Below are 17,197 nucleotides of genomic sequence, written 5' to 3'. Positions count from 1 at the left end.
GCCTCTTGAGCAATCTGTACGCAGGTCAGGAAGCAACAGTTAGAACTGGGCATGGAACAACAGACTGGTTCCAAACTGGGAAAGGAGTACGTGAAGGCTGTATATTGTCACCCTGCTTATTTAACCTATATGCCAAGTACATCATGAGAAACGCTGGCTGGAAGAAGCAGAATCTGGAATCAAGATTGCCAGGAGAAATATCAATAACCTCAGATACGCAGATGACAGCACCCTTATGGCAGAAAGTGAAGAACTAAAGAGCCTCTTGATGAAAGTGAAAGAAAGTTGGCTTGAAGGTCAACATTTAGAAAACTAAGATCATGGCATCTGGTACCATCACTTCACTGCAAATAGATGGGGAAACCATGGAAACAATGACATACTTTATTTTGGGGGGCTCCAAAATCACTGCAGATGGTGACTGCAGCCATGAAATTAAAAGACGCTTGCTCTTTGAAAGAAAAGTTATGACCAACCTAGACAGCATATTAAAAAGTAGAGACGTTACTTTGCCAACAAAGTTCCGTCTAGTCAAAGCTATGATTTTTCCAGTAGTCATGTATGGATGTGAGAGTTGGATTATAAAGAAAGCTGAGAGCTGAAGAATTGATGCTTTTTAACTGTGGGGTTGGCGAAGACTCTTGAGAGTATCTTGGACTGCAAGAAGATCCAACCAATCCATCCTAAAGGAAATCAGTCCTGAATATTCGTTGGAAGGACTGATGCTGAAGCTGAAACACCAATATTTTGGCTACCTGATATGAAGAACTGACTTATTTGAAAAGACCCTGATGCTGGGAAGAGGCAGGAAGAGAAGGGGATAACAGAGGATGAGATGGTTGGACGGTATCACTGACTCAATTGACATAAGTTTGTGTAAACTCCAGGAGTTGGTGATGGACAGGGAGCCCTGGTGTGCTACAGTCCATGGGGTCTCAAAGAGTTGGACACGACTGAGTGAATGAACTGAACTGAACTGAAGACACGGAAGCAATCTAAATGTCAACAAATGAATTGCTAAAGAGATGTGGTATGTATTCCTTCTCTAGAGAATCTTCCCAACCCATGGATCAAACCCAGGTCTCTGGCATTGCAGGCAGATTCTTTACCATCTGAGCCACCAGGGAAGTCCCATATGTTTACACACACACACACACACACACACAAGGGGCTTCCCAGGTTGAGCTAATGGTAAAGAACTCACCTTCCAATGCAGAAGATGTAAGAGATGTGGATTTGATCCCTGGGTCAGGACAATCACTTGGAGGAGGGCATGGCAACCACTCTAGTATTCTGTCTGGAGAATCCTATGGACAGAGGAGTCTGGCAGGCTACAGTCTATGGGGTCTCAAAGAGTCTGACACAACTGAAGAGACTTAGAATGCATGCACACACATATATATATATCAGATTATATAATTGAATTATACATTATAATTATATTTATATATAATTGAATCACTTTGCTATACACTTGAAACTTACACAGCATTGTAAATTCACTATACTTCAATTTTTTTTTAATGTATGCCTTTCATTGTGTGTGTGTGTGCTTAGTCACTCAGTTGTATCCCATTCTGTGACCCTTTGGACTGTAGCCCACCAGGCTCCTCTGTCCTTCAGATTTTTCAGGCAAGAATACTGGAATGGGTTGCCATTTCCTTCTCCAAGAGATCTTACCAATCCAAGGATTGAACCTGTGTCTCCTGCATTGGAGGCAGATTCTTTACCCACTGAGCCATCAGGAAAGCCCCTTGTCCTTCATGATACATATCTAAACTTTCTAAAATTTTTTCAGTGGACATGTATTACATTTGTAGTCGAGAAAAATAAGCAGTAGGTTTTAAACAGTGCCACAAATCACACCATCACTCAAATTCTTTCTTTTTAGGACAGTTGATATTTTATATTGACCTTCATCTGTACTACTGCTGTCATTAAAGTACTATGAAAATATTGTGTGCAGTTATCCTATCTATATTCAATATATTTTTAACTTTATTGAAGAATGTTTTTTATATCATAAATTCATCCAAGTACACAATTCAATAATTTTTATTAACTTTACTAAATGGTTAAACTTTCAGTGTAGGTCAGTTTTATAACATTTCATCTCCCCAGTAGGATCCTCATGCCCATTTATAGTTAATACCTAATCCCACCTCAGCTTCTAGCAACCACTAACCCAATATTGTCTCTATTTTTGTTGTTGCCTTTTTGGGACATTGCATATAAACAAGATCATACAATGTGATAATTGTGCCTGTCTTCTTTTATTTTACATATTTTTATTGGAGTATAGTTGATTTATAATGTTGTGTTAGTTTCAGGTGTGCAACAAAGTGATTCAGTTACACATATACATAGATTCATTCTTTTACAGATTCTTTACTCATATATGTTATTACAGAATATGGAGTAGAGGTCCCTGTGCAATACAATAAGTCCTTGTTGGTCATTTATTTTATATATATTGGTGTGTCCATAGTAATCCCCAGTTCCTAATTTTTTAATTTAAATTTATTTATTTTAATTAGAGACTAATTACTTTACAATATTGTATTGGTTTTGCCATACATCAACATGAATTTGCAAAGGGTGTACACGTGTTCCCCATCCTGAACCCCGCTCCCACCTCCCTCCCCATACCATCCCTCTGGGTCATCCAGTGCACCAGCCCCAAGCTTCCTGTATCCTGCATCAAACCTGGACTGGCGACTCATTTCTTATATGATATTATACATGTTTTAATGCCATTCTCCCAAATCATCCCCACCTCCCTCTCCCACAGAGTCCAAAAGACTGTTCTATACATCTGTGTCTCTTTTGCTGTCTCGCAAACAGGGTTGTTGTTACCATCTTTCTAAATTCCATATATATGTGTTAGTATGCTGTATTGGTGTTTTTCTTTCTGGCTTACTTCACTCTGTATAATCGGCTCCGGTTTCATCCACCTCCTAATTTGTCCCTCCACCGCTCCATGTTTCCCCTTTGGTAACCATAAATTTGCTTTCAAAATCTATGAGTCTGTTTCAGTTTTGTACATAACTTCATTTGCATCTTTTTTTTTAAAAAATGATACCACAGAATGCTTCTGAGGCTAATCCTTAATGTAGCGTGTGTCAACAGCGCTTTCCTCTTCCCTGATGAGTAGCATTCAATTCTATGGATGTGACATTTTGTCTTTCTTTCACCTTCCAGTTGTTATCATAATTTACTTGTTTTTTTAATAATATTCATTTTTCAGCATTTTTATTTCCACTGCACTGCTTTCCCTCTCCATCTCTCAGTTTTCGTTATTTGTCAGTTTGATCACTCCTGCAGAACAATGTTAAGTAAGTTGCTTGTTTTCCAGAGCTTTGGGGGAGGAACTCAGATCTTCCAATACCTAGAACTAGCTTGCCAGACACATGAATGAGCCATTTTAGAGGTAAGTATTCCAGCCCCAGTTAATTCCCAGTTGACACCTTAACTGCAGCTTCTTGAGAGACCCTGAGCCAAAAGCACCCAGCTAAGCTGCTATAAAGTTCCTTATTCACAGAAAACATGTGAGATAATAAATGCTTTTTGTTGTTTTAATCTACTAAAGTTTAGAGTAATTTGTAATGCAGCAAAAGATAACAAAATAGATATCACATGATCTTCTGTCTCCCAAAGATTAATCAAAACTTTGGTTTTCTTATGTCTTTCTACATCCTTCTCCAAGTACTCTCAGCAATTTTATGAATTTATTCCTTAATTTTCACTGCCATTTTAAATAGGTTTAGAGAAAGGGACAGCATATTTGAATGTAACCCATCATCTTGTGGGAATCCCTAGTGGTTCAGTGGTAAAGAATCTACCTTCATTGCAGGAGATGCAGGTTCAGACTCTGGGTTGGGAAGATGCCCTGAAGTATCCCAGTATGCTTGCCTGTAAAATCCCTTGGGCAAAGGATGGTATCCATAGCAGGCTACAGTCCATGAGGTTGCAAAACTTGACGACTAAACCACCACTACCACTACCATCTTGTACTGGAACTCAGACTATTTTGCCTGAAATGATATACATTTTTCTAAATAAAGCCTGTAGGTACACTATTATGAGGGCTGAGGTCCACCCTGCCCCTCATACCATAATTGCTGATCACAACCTGTCATTTGTACTTCTTGACAATTTATCTTCTTGACATCATGAGAAACTTTGTTAAAATACTTGAAGAAGTTGGAAGACAACTATGTGGCCATGAAAATTACCACATCTCATCTAAAATGCAGAATTCCAGACCTCATAAAGATTCTTGAATGGGGCCTTTCTTTGGTATTTTTTAGGGAAACACCATAAATAATGGAAAAGAACAATAAAATGGAATAGAATGGACAGTACATAAATACATCAAATAGCCATAGAATTTTAATACAAGATGAAGATGGCATCTTAAAACACTAGGGCAAAGATAAACTTTTGATAAATGGTGTTGGAACAACTAGTTTGAAAAAAATACCAAATTAAATCCCTATATTAGACTACATATTAGAATACACTACTATTCAGTAGAGAATCATATGTAAGAATGAAATTGCACATGTTTTGGGGAAAAAAATGGGTGGATTTGTCTATAACTTGCCTGCAGAGAAAGGCTTTCTAATTATAACTAAAATCTAGATGCAATAAAAATGTTTCAGGAAATATATCTGTATATCACATACATTAGGCCCACAGTACATGAAAAGTATAAGGGGCCAATGCAAAGAAATAGAGGAAAACAATAGAATGGGAAAGACTAGAGATCTCTTCAAGAAAATTAAAGATACCAAGGGAACATTTCATGCAAAGATGGGCTCGATAAAGGACAGAAATTGTATGGACCTAAGAGAAGCAGAAGATATTAAGAAGAGGTGGCAAGAATACACAGAAGAACTATACAAAAAAGATCTTCACAACCCAGATAACCATGATGGTGTGTTACCCACCTAGAGCCAGACATCCTAGAATGCAAAGTCAAGTGGGCCTTAGGAAGCATCACTATGAACAAAGCTAGTGGAGGTGATAGAATTCCAGTTGAGCTATTTCAAATCCTAAAAGATGATGCTGTGAAAGGGCTGCACTCAATATGTCAGCATATTTGGGAAACTCAGCAGTGACCACAGGACTGAAAAAGGTCAGTTTTTATTCCAGTCCCAAAGAAAGGCAATGCCAAAGAATGCTCAAACTGCCACACAATTGCACTCATCTCACACGCTAGCAAAGTAAAGCTCAAAATTCTCCAAGCCAGGCTTCAACAGTATGTGAATTATGAATGTCCAGAAGTTCAAGCTGGTTTTAGAAAAGGCAGAGGAACCAGAGATCAAATTACTAACATCTGTTGGATCATCAAAAAAGCAAGAGAGTTCCAGAAAAACATCTACTTCTTCTTTATTGACTATACCAATGCCTTTAACTGTGTGGATCACAACAAACTCTGGAAAATTCTGAAAGAGATGGGAATACTAGACAACCTTACCTGCCTGCTGAGAAACTTGTACGCAGGTCAGGAAGCAACAGTTAGAACTGGACACGGAACAACAGACTGGTTCCAAACAGGAAAAGGAGTACGTCAAGGCTGTACATTGTCACTCTGCTTATTTAACCTATATGCAGAGCACATCATGAGAAATGCTGGGCTGGAAGAAACACAAGCTGGAATCAAGATTGCTAGGAGAAATATCAATAATCTCAGATACACAGATGACACCACCCTTATGGCAGAAAGTGGAAAATAATTAAAAAGCCTCTTGATGAAAGTGAAAGAAGAGAGTGAAAAAGTTTGCTTAAAGCTCAACATTCAGAAAACTAAGGTCATGGTATGTGGTCCCATCCTTCATGGCAAATAGATGGGGAAACAGTGGAAACAGTGACAGACTTTTTGTGTGTTTGGGGCGGGGAGTGGTCTCCAAAATCACTGAATGTGGTGATTGCAGCCATGAAATTAAAAGATGCTTGCTCCTTGGAAGAAAAGTTATGACCAACCTAGAGAGCACATTAAAAAGCAGACATTACTTTGCTGACAAAGGTCCATCTAGTCAAAGCTATGGTTTTTCCTGTAGTCACATATGGATGTGAGAGTTGGACTATAAAGAAAGCTGAGCGCTGAAGAATTGATGCTTTTGAAATGTGGTGTTGGAGAAGACTCTTGAGAGTCCCTTGGACAGCAAAGAGATCCAACCATTCCATCCTAAGGGAAATCAGCCATGAATATTCATTGGAAGAACTGACGGTGAAGCTGAAGCTTCAATATTTTGGCCTCCTGATGCGAACTGACCCATTTGAAAAGATCCTGATGCTGGGGAAGTTTGAAGGTAAGAGGAGAAGGGGATGATAGAGGATGAGATGGTTGGATGGCATCACAGACTCAATGGACATGAGTTTGAGCAAGCTCTGGGGATTGGTGACGGACAGGCAGGTCTGGCATGCTGCAGTCCACGGGATGGCAAAGAGTCAGACATGACTGAGCTACTGAACTAACTGACTGATGTGAAAAGTCACACAAAATATTTGTGAAATGCATCATGTACTTTTTTGTACAAGTGTTTTCTAATTGATAAAATGACAATTCCCATCCATTACTTAACTCTTATCTAGATCTCTTAATAAAATTCCCTAATGTTAGACAGATGGAACCTACAAGGATGGGGCTTATCAGGAATGTGGCCCTTCCTCTCAATGGGTGTTTCCATCAACTCTATGAAATTGTCTCCTCCGCACACTTGAAATGCCTTGCTCTATAATCAAAAAAAGCTTGTGAGCTCTGCTGCATAGCTTAGACCAGTTAATTAATTTTTTTTTTTTTTACCTTCTCTGAGTAAAAGTCAGCCTTCAACAAAACAAAATCTGTCACTTGAATTCATCAACCAGGTCAGAAAAATCCCCTCCAACTCGTCAATACTTATTAGTAAAAGAATGTAGCACAGCTTTGTAGTTAAGTACTATTTTCACAGTAGTGAATTGTATAGCTCTACATTAAGAATTTAATTACAATTTACATATGTACTTGTAAGACTTGCCAGATTTCTCTTGGCAAAGCAGCAACCACATTAACACTTAACCTTTTCATAAAGGAAAGGAAATGTACATAGAAGTGACTAGGATTCCAAAATGTTAGAATCACCAGGGAATTGAATCCAGCATTTGTTTATATATGCAACTTTATGTGACAACCTACTGCTGAATTACTGAAGAGCTGAGTCAGCTTGGTATCTCTCTATTCTTAGCTTTTAGAAGTTTCTCTGTTTAGGGCTTTTCCACAATGAGTCACTAGACAAAGCCCCTGTCATGTTCCCCCAGTAGTCACTGTAATAGAAGAAAGCCCTTGATAAGTATTGTGTGTGCATGTGTGGTTGCTTAGTCATGTCCCGACTCTTTGCAACCCATTGTACCGTAGCCTGCCAAGCTTCTCTGTCCATGGGATTTTTCAAGCAAGGATACTGGAGTGGGTTGCCATTTTCTTGTCCAGGGGATCTTCCCGACCCAGAGATTGAACCTGCATCTCCTGTCTCCTGTATTGCAAGGAGATTCTTTATCTGCTGAGCCATTGGGGGAGTATTAAGAGGCATAAAAAAAGCAAGTTGGTCATAGTGTAAGGATACAATTTCATTTTGTTTTTCTTATGGATAACCAATTGCCTCAGCAGCATTCAGTGAATAATTGATACTTTCCCCACTTATCTCCATTGCCATCCCTGTTATGTATAGGGCTTTACATGAATTGTTCTCCATTCTCTTCACTTTTTCCTCTTGTTTATATTTGTACCATACCACTATGCCAAAATTACATAGTTCTATAATAAATCTTGATATATTGAAGGGCCATTCACTACTACACCCACACTCACCTTATTTATATTCTTCAAGAGTCTCTTGTCTATTTTTGGCCCTATTCTCTTCCATGTAAAATTCCAAAAAACATGTGTTTGTGTTTTCATTATAAGTGTTTAGTATCTGCAGATAATTTTGGAGAGACTTGGCATATTAAAAACATTGAATATTCCTTTCCAAGAACGTGATAGCTCTTTATTTTATTCTTCTTTTAATGTCTTTCACTAAAATTTTATAATTTTGTTCAAAAGATTTTACATTAAATTTAGATTTAATTCTAGATTCTGTTGATTGATGAAAGACCTAGATAAATAGATAGATGATAGATAAAAGAACTGCTATGATAAGTTACTATTTTGAATTTCATTTTCTATTTTCTGCAAACATGTAGAAATGCTAATTGCTTTTGTATATCAACTTGACATCCAACGTCTTTGTTAAGTTCTTATTAATTCTAGTCATTTTCTATTGTTTATTTTGGATTTTCTTCTAGTGATAAGATTTGGTTCCTCCTTTCCAATTTTTATGCCATTTATTTATTTTTTTTCTGTTACAATACTGAGAAAAATCAACTGGGCAAGTATTCTGTTACAATACTTGCCCAGTTGATTTTTCTCAGTATTTACCTCAGTTCAGTTCAGTTCAGTCGCTTGTGTCCGACTCTTTGCGACCCCATGAACTGCAACACACCAGGCCTCCCTGTCCATCACCAACTCCCTGTCCAACACCAAACTCATGTTCATTGAGTTGGTGATGCCATCCAACCATCTCATCCTCTGTCGTCCCCTTCTCCTCCTGCCCTCTATCTTTTCCAGCATCAAGGTCTTTTCAAATGAGTCAGCTGTTTGCATCAGGTGCCAAAGCATTGGAGTTTCAGCTTCAACATCAGTCCTTCCAATGAACACCCAGGACTGATCTCCTTTAGGATGGACTGGTCAGATCTCCTTGCAGTCCAAGGGACTCTCAACAGTCTTCTCCAACACCATAATTCAAAATCATCAATTCTTTGGCACTCAGCTTTCTTGATAGTCCAACTCTCACATCCATACATGACCACTGGAAAAACCGTAGCCTTGACTAGACAGACCTTTGTTGACAAAGCAATGTCTCTGCTTTTTAATATGCTATCTAGGTTGGTCATACTCTCCTTCCAAGGAGTAAGCGTATTTCATGGCTGCAATCACCATCTGCAGTGATTTTGGAGCCCAAAAATATAAAGTCAATCACTGTTTCCACTGTTTCCTCATCTATTTCCCATGAAGTGATAGGACCAGATGCCATGATCTTCGTTTTCTGAATGTTGAGCTTTAAGCCAACTTTCTCACTCTCTTCTTTCACTTTCAGCAAGAGGCTCTTAAGTTCTTCTTCACTTTCTGCCATAAAGGTGGTGTCATCTGCATATCTGAGGTTACTGATATTTCTCCCAGCAATCTTGATTCCAGCTTGTGCTTCTTCTAGCCCAGTGTTTCTCGTGATGTACTCTGCATATAAGTTAAATAAGCAGGGTGGCAATATACAGCCTTGACATACTCCTTTTCCTATTTGGAACCAGTCTGTTGTTCCATGTCCAGTTCTAACTGTTGCTTCCTGACCTGCATATAAATTTCTCAAGAGGCAGGTCAGGTAGTCTGGTATTCCCATCTCTTTCAGAATTTTCCAGTTTATTGTGATCCACACAGTCAAAGGCTTTCGCATAGTCAATAAAGCAGAAATAGATATTCATTACACAAAGAATAAGCTATCTCTCTGAGAGCACTAATCCCTTTCATGAGGGCTCCTCCCTCATGACCTAATCACCCCTCAATGGTTCTGCCTCCTAATTTCATTGCCTTGGATTTCAACATCTGAATTTTGGGGTATCACAAATATTCACATCACATCAAACATATTAAGTACTTATGCTACAGTCTATGTCTGACTATTTCCCTATTTCTGTTTAAACTTCTGATACCACAGTTACTCATCTGACTCCCCTTTTGGTAGTGGCTTTTTCCCTCAGGAGTTTGGTAATTTTTGATATGAAATTCATGCTCCAAGGAACTTCATATTAGAAGTATTTACTTGGTGGACCTAATAAATTGGCTTTCTTTCAAAAAGTATTTATATTTGTTTCTACTATATATTTGGGATAAATACTAGTCCAAATACACTGTAAATTTTCAGTTTAAAAAAATTGAGAAAATAATACCTGAGAATTTTCCATAGTAACATAGATCAGAGAAGTAATACAGGTCCAAGAAGTTCAAAGAACAGCAAGCAAGATAAATAACACTGTGTGTGTGTGTTACACACATGCATACACTGAGTTAGAAATATCATATCCAAATTCCTAAAATCAAATATAAATAAAAAATCTGAAAGGCAACCAGCGGAAAAAAATCAGAGGAATTATTATCTACAGAAAAATAAGGAACAGTCTTATGGACTCTGTGGGAGAGGGAGAGGGAGAGGGTGGGAAGATTTGGGAGAATGGCATTGAAAAATGTAAAATATCATGTATGAAATGAGATGCCAGTCCAGGTTCGATGCACGATACTGGATGCTTGGGGCTAGTGCACTGGGATGACCCAGAGGGATGATATGGGGAGGGAGGAGGGTTCAGGATGGGGAACACATGTATACCTGTGGCAAATTCATTTTGATATTTGGCAAAACTAATACAATTATGTAAAGTTTAAAAATAAAATAAAATTAAAAAAAAAGAACAATAAGGATAAAATTTCTTATTAGACACCAAACAAGCAATAGAGAGTAGTTCAGTTCAGTTCAGTCACTCAGCCATGTCCAATTTTTGTAACCCTATGAATCACAGCACGCCAGGCCTCCCTGTCCATCACCAACTCCCGGAGTTCACCCAAACTCATGTCCACTGAGTCAGTGATGCCATCCAACCATCTCATCCTCTGTTGTCCCCTTCTCCTCCTGCCTCCAATCCATCCCAGCATTAGAGTCTTTTCCAATGAGTCAACTCTTTGCATGAGGTGGCCAAAATATTGGAGTTTCAGCTTTATCATCATTCCTTCCAAAGAACACCCAGGACTGATCTCCTTTAGAATGGACTGCTTGGATCTCCTTGCAGTCCAAGGGACTCTCAACAGTCTTTTCCAACACCACAGTTCAAAAGCATCAATTCTTCAGCGCTCAGCCTTCACAGTCCAACTCTCACATCCATACATGACCACAGGAAAAACCACAGCCTTGACTAGATGGACCTTTGTTGGCAAAGTAATGTCTCTGCTTTTGAATATGCTTACGAGGTTGGTCATAACTTTCCTTCCAAGGAGTAAGCTTCTTTTAATTTCATGGCTGCAATCACCATCTGCAGTGATTTTGGAGCCCCAAAAAATAAAGTCTGACACTGTTTCCACTGTTTCCCCATCTATTTCCCTTGAAGTAATGGAATAGATGCCATGATCTTCGTTTTCTGAATGTTGAGCTTTAAGCCAACTTTTTCACTCTCCTCTTTCATTTTCAGCAACAGGCTTTTTAGAGTGGCATCTTTTAAGTGGTGAAATGGAAAAAAGCCTGGTGAGCCAGAATTCTATACCCAGCAAACATATTTCAAAAACTAGAGGAGAAAAAAAATTTCAGACAAACAAAACCAAAGGATTTATTGATATCAAATCTACTCTATGAAAAATACTATAGGAAGTTCTTTAGTCAGAAAGAATATGATATCAGTCAAAAATCTGGTCTAAATAAAGAAAGGAAAAGCACTAGAAATGGAATAAATGAAGGTAAATCATTTTTTTCTTATTTGTAATTACAATAAAAGAAAACTTCCTAATGCAAAAATATTAACAATGTTATATGTGATTTTCACATATGAAAAATAAAATATATGACAATAATGGCATGAAAAATGGGAGGATGAACTGATAAAATACTATTATTGGGTCCTTATGCTACATATGAAATGACAATACTATTTGAAAATAAATTCAGCAGAATTTAAAATCAGAATAATTTAAGGAGTTAATAGAGACAGAATGCAAATCATGAAAAATGTTCAACACAATAGAAAATAAATACATTTAAAAACAACTAGATAGTATATACTGAATAAAATACTATTTCTAATCTCTCTTAATGTGAATGAGTTCAGTTCAGTTCAGTTCAGTCGCTCAGTCTTGTCCGACTCTTTGTGACCCCCTGAATTGCAGCATGCCAGGCCTCCCTGTTCATCACCAACTCCCAGAGTTCACTCAAACTCAACATCCATTGAGTCGGTGATGCCATCCAGCCATCTCATCCTCTGTCATCCCCTTCTCCTCCTACCCCCAATCTCTCCCAGCATCAGGGTCTTTTCCAATGAGTCAACTCTTCGCATGAGGTGACCAAAGTTGGAGTTTCAGCTTCAGCATGAGTTCTTCCAGTGAACACCCAGGACTGATCTCCTTTAGAATGGACTGGTTGGATCTCCTTGCGGTCCAAGGGACTCTCAAGATTCTTCTCCAACACCACAGTTCAAAAACATCAATTCTTCAGCGCTCAGCTGTCTCCACAGTCCAACTCTCACATCCATACATGACCACTGAAATAACTTTAAATTAAGTTCTATTAATTAAAATTTTAAAATGGAAAGAGAGAGAAGCAATCATAAAAAATAAAAATAAAATAAAATAAAATTCACTTCCTCAGTTGCAGAGGCCACATCCCAATTGCTCAGAAGCCACGGGAGGGAAGAGCCACAAGTGAGATTGCTGCTCATATTATGGTTCTACTGGTAAATTTTTGAGAAAGCTTTACACTGTTTTCCATACAGGGCATACCATTCCCACCAATAGTATGCAAGCATTCCAATTACTCCACATCTTCACCAACTCTGTTGCCTTTTGTTTATTTTGATATGAACCATCCTAACAGTTATGCTGATATTTCATTGTAATTGTGGTTAACATTTTCCTGATGATTAAGGATGTTAAGTGTGTTTCCCTATACCTCTTGACCATTTCTGTCTTCTTTTGAAAAATGTCTACTCAAGGCCTTCACCTATGTTTTAATTGAGTTTTTGGTTTTCTACAATTCAGGTGTAGGATTTCCTTATATGTTTTGATAATAACCCCCTTATCTGATATCTGGTTAACTAATATCTTCTCCCATCCCACAGGCTGCCTTATCACTCTGGAAGCTGTTTTCTTTGCTGTGCAGAAGCTTTTTAGTTTGATGTTTATTCCACTTGTTTATTTTTCCTTTGTTTCCTATGTTTTAAATGTCATATCCATGAAAATATTGCCAACTTAGCACATCCATGTTTATTGCAGCGTTATTCACAATAGGCAAAATATGAAATAACATAAAATGTTCAGAAGCAGATGAATAAAGAAAATATATACATCGAAAGAAATATTATCCAACCATTTAAATATTCTAAAAGCAGAATACACTCCCAAAATGTCTGATTTCCAAGGCCCAGTTTACAAACCCTGACAATCTCATTCAACCTACCCAAAGCACGCTTGCTTGTCATGCAAGCCCTTAAGGGGCATTTATGATTGAACTGGTAACTTTCCTAAGTTTCAAAAAATATTTCCCACTAATGTTTACAATAGGACAATGTAGTTTACTGAGTCAAACTAATTATCTGTCCTTGCTAAGATCAGCTCACTCAGGTTTGAAAATGCCACATAGTTACCTATGGTTCTCTCCACTTCTGTTTTGCCCATCTTATAGTGGGCAAAAATAATAACTCAGATCTGTCAACTATTCTCTCCTTAACTATCTCTATGTGTCTCTTTTCTTCCATATGTGCTGTGTTAAGATCTTATTTGGATGATTTGCAATTGATCTTCTTTCTGGAGATTCCCATGTTATTCCATTCTATAATCATTTGCCAATTAAACATAACCTTACTGGGTCACTTTCCTGCTAAAGCTAACTTTCAAAGATACTTATTAGCCAACATTTAAGACTCTTGACAGTCTACCTTTGACAACTTACCTTTTGTCAAGTCTACCTCTTGACAACTTACCTTTCTAATGACACTCCCCACCAGTCCCAAATGGGCTTCCCAGGTGCTGCTAGTGGTAAAGAATGCCATTAACCTGCCAATGCAGGAGACATAAGAGACAAGGGTTCCATCTTTGGGTAAGGAAGATCCCTTGGCAGAGCACATGGCAACCCACTCCAGTATTTTTGCCTGGAGAATCCCATGGACAGAAGACCATGGCAGGCTAGTTCATAGGATCTCAAAGAGCTGAACACAACAGAAGTGACTTAGAACACACACCCCCAACTGCTGTAGCCAGACTCATCCACTCACTTCCCAAACATTAAACCCATCTTGGATTCAGCACTTTTGCTATCACCAGGTCTTGCACCAAGTTCCTTTTCTTCCTTCATGACTTCCTCAAATATCTCTAATTCTCATTGTTTTCTCTTTTCAATAGCTTTCAAAAATGTCCTTATTTATTTTGTTATTTTGGCTCTGAGTCATGTACTGACTGTGTCACCACTTGTATTACATCATCATAATGAATTACTATTATTTTGCTTAAATAGCAGTATGTTAATAGGTCTTTTTCTCTCCTACTAAGGGAGAAAACAAGCTTTTGAGATCACAGATATTTAAATTACCTCTTTTATTTTCCACAGAATCAGGAAAACTATCGAGAGAGAAAAAGGCTGAGAGAGAGAGATCTGTATATGTATATATAAATATACATATACACACCTTTATTGCATGAATGTATATGTAATATACGTAGAGATGTATATATATATGGTAACTTGCATATATACATTAATTTAATTAGTGTGTGTGTGTTTATCATATATGTATATATGTGTGTGCATATATATATTGGGTTGGCCAAAAATTGTTCAAGTTTCTCCATAAGATGTAACAGAATCAAATGAAGTTTTTATCCAACCCACTATATATACATTTATTTAGTGGGTGTGTATATATACACTACATTTATATGTGTGCATGTATATATTTTTATTTAATGAGTATGTATATGTGTATACTATATATGTATGAGTGAGTGAGTGAAGTTGCTCAGTCGTGTCCAACTCTTTGCGACCCTGTGGACTGTAGCCTACCAGGCTCCTCTGTCCATGGGATTCTCCAGGCAAGAATACTGGAGTGGGTTGCCATTTCCTTCTCCAGTGGGTGCCATGAAGCAAGATCCTATATGTATATATATATATATGTATAGATATGTGTATATATATGTTACATATATAAACCCATGATGAACACATGAACAAGCCCTACTGCATTCTCATAGGTTTACCTTAACTTCTTAACATGTGTCTTTAATTTTTCTGGTAAATATTCAGGATATTATATAGGAAAATCATGTATCATGCCAGAAACCACTTAACAATGTAGGTTCAAAACTACCATGCAAAGGCAATTTCTTTAAAAATGTATTTAAAACGTTGTCTTATTTGATTTCTTCCTTTTTCCTTAGTGGTTTTTCACAGACCTACTGCTCTCTCTTCTTTTAAAAAAAAAATGTTAAAACCTAAGCTCTGTGGTCTGAAACCTAATTTGTAAGAACTATATTCCATTTGGCAATTTGAGATTAAGAAACAGTGCCAAAAAATGCAAGACTGTATCAGTATTAAACTGTATGTGTATAGTGAAAAGAGAAAGATTTAAGCTCTATACTCACAGCAGAAACTTTTCAGCAGCTTAAAGACGGAGATGACATCAAAATTCATGAAGTCATGTTTGGGCCACCCTAGAGCATAAACCGGAGAAGGGAATGGCAACCCACTCCAGTACTCTTGTCTGGAAAATCCCATGGAAGGAGGAGCCTGGTAGGCTGCAGTCCATGGGGTCACAAAGAGGACTGAGCGACTTCACTTTCACTTTCACTTTCATGCATTGGAGAAGGAAATGGCAACCCACTCCAGTGTTCTTGCCTGGAGAATCCCAGGGATGGGGGAGTCTGGTGGGCTCCCGTCTATGGGGTCCCACAGAGTCGGACACAACTGAAGCGACTTAGAAGCAGCAGCAACAGAGCATAAATGAACCCCTTCTGCATAGCCTTGATGTGCATGCATGTGTGCTAAGTCACTTCAGTTGCATCTGACTCTTTGAGACACTATGGACTGCACCAGGCTCTTCTGTCCATAGCATTCTCCATGCAAGAATACTAGAGTAGGTTGGTGCCCTCCTGCAGGGGATCTTCCCAACCCAAGGATAGAACCCTTGTCTCTTAAGTCTCCTGCATTGGTTTGTGGGTTCTTTACCACTAGTACCACCTGAGAAGCCCTCTCTAAACTTTCGATTCTTCAGTTTTTGGAGAAAAGTATTGTGGGGAGAGAGCAAATTAGCCAAGATGGTGTGTTCAGGCTCTCTTGCCCTGTGTTTTGTAAATAAGGACTACGTGACAGCTGAGAGCATTTGTAGCACTGCTCGTGCACACCAGGAGGTACTCACTTGGTCATGAACTACTTTGTGCTCTGTAAATATGAGCTCCAGCTTAAAAGTGGCGAGATTACTGCCGCATCACAGCTGTGTCCATTTTGTCAGCCAAGAGGAAAGACGTTGTATTGTGTTGTGTTATGTTATGTCTGCTGCTACAGTTGCTGTGCCAGCCAGGAAAGAATAAATGTGTCTGCAGTTCCTATGACTCCTTGAGTCTTCTTCCAGCCTCTTAGCTAGCGCCTTGCCTACCCTGGGTTGAGTGAACAGTGCAGACAGTGACATACAGTGAGACAATTGGTGTCGCAAACAGGATGAAGAGCAATACAATTATTATAGTCAATTCTCAAATATTCACATTGGGAAAAAAACAAAAACAAAACAAAAAGTTTGGATAATTCCACATACTAAATAAGCTGAATTTAAATTTGATACTAAAATGTGTTCTAACATTTTAATATTTGTAAACCAAGATTTCTAGAAATTTCCTATCAAGTAGAACCCTGAAACCACATTGTGAAGACCTCAACAAGTTTAAAGATTGTCCAAAATCGTTCATACTTGTCATCTTCCCATCCTTTTCCCCGTCCTCTCCCCACAGTTCCATTCTGCAATAAAGGATCTGTCTTCTTTCAAATTTCTTTTGCTTAAGAGAAAGTAGGAATGGTTAAGCATTTACATTTTATAGGACTTTCTGAATAAAAATAAAAGCGAGTAGCTAGTTGAAATGTCAAGGATATTTTGAGTATATTAGGCTCAATCACCTGAGTAGCTCTCCTCTGTAATTCCCCCTCCCCTCTTCCTTGTTGCTTTTATCTAGAACTTTCAGTTCAGTTCAGTCACTCAGTCGTGTCCGACTCTTTGCAACCCCATGAATTGCAGCACGCCAGGCCTCCCTCTCCATCACCAACTCCCGGAGTTCACCCAAAATCATGTGCATCGAGTTCGTGATGCCATCCGGGTTTGATCCCCAGGTAGAGAA

The sequence above is a fragment of the Bos indicus genome, chromosome 13, assembly GCF_029378745.1.
Source record: "Bos indicus isolate NIAB-ARS_2022 breed Sahiwal x Tharparkar chromosome 13, NIAB-ARS_B.indTharparkar_mat_pri_1.0, whole genome shotgun sequence".
NCBI classification, from domain to species: domain Eukaryota; kingdom Metazoa; phylum Chordata; class Mammalia; order Artiodactyla; family Bovidae; genus Bos; species Bos indicus.
This window is presented reverse-complemented; position numbering follows the sequence as displayed.